Raw genomic sequence first — 510 nt, 5'->3', positions numbered from 1 at the left:
AGTTGCCCTTTTCTGCACTGTTTCCAGTGCTATAATATCCTTTTTGAGGTGTGGTGACCAGAATTGCACACAGTATTCCAAATGAATCCTTCAGCACGACAAAGAATTGTGTGTAGAGCGGGAGTCCCCAACGTGGTGCCCGTGGGTGCCCACTGATACCTTTCCTGGCATCCACTGACTGCTTTTAGAAAGTGGGGCTCTTTCCCACCAGGCTTCTGATCGGTCACCAGAGATCAGATTGGCTGCACAGATTAAAATTGCACCGTTTCAGATGAAGGTGCCACCACGGTGTTGGTTTTATTCTCCGTCAGTCCTCTTAGTGTATCCTGAACCTGGGACCTTCTGAATGCTAAAGCAGAGGCTCAACCACTGAGCCATGGCCCCTCTCCATGGTTCTCTGAGATCTCAAGAGGAGGTCTTTCACATCCCCTCCTGCCTGGTCCTTTTTAGCTGGAGATGCCGGGGATTGAACCTGGGACCTTCTGCATGCCAAGCAGAGGCTCTTCCACT

Source organism: Gekko japonicus, unplaced genomic scaffold (genome assembly GCF_001447785.1).
Source record: "Gekko japonicus isolate JY-2015 unplaced genomic scaffold, Gekko_japonicus_V1.1 scaffold6714, whole genome shotgun sequence".
Taxonomy (NCBI): domain Eukaryota; kingdom Metazoa; phylum Chordata; class Lepidosauria; order Squamata; family Gekkonidae; genus Gekko; species Gekko japonicus.
This window is presented reverse-complemented; position numbering follows the sequence as displayed.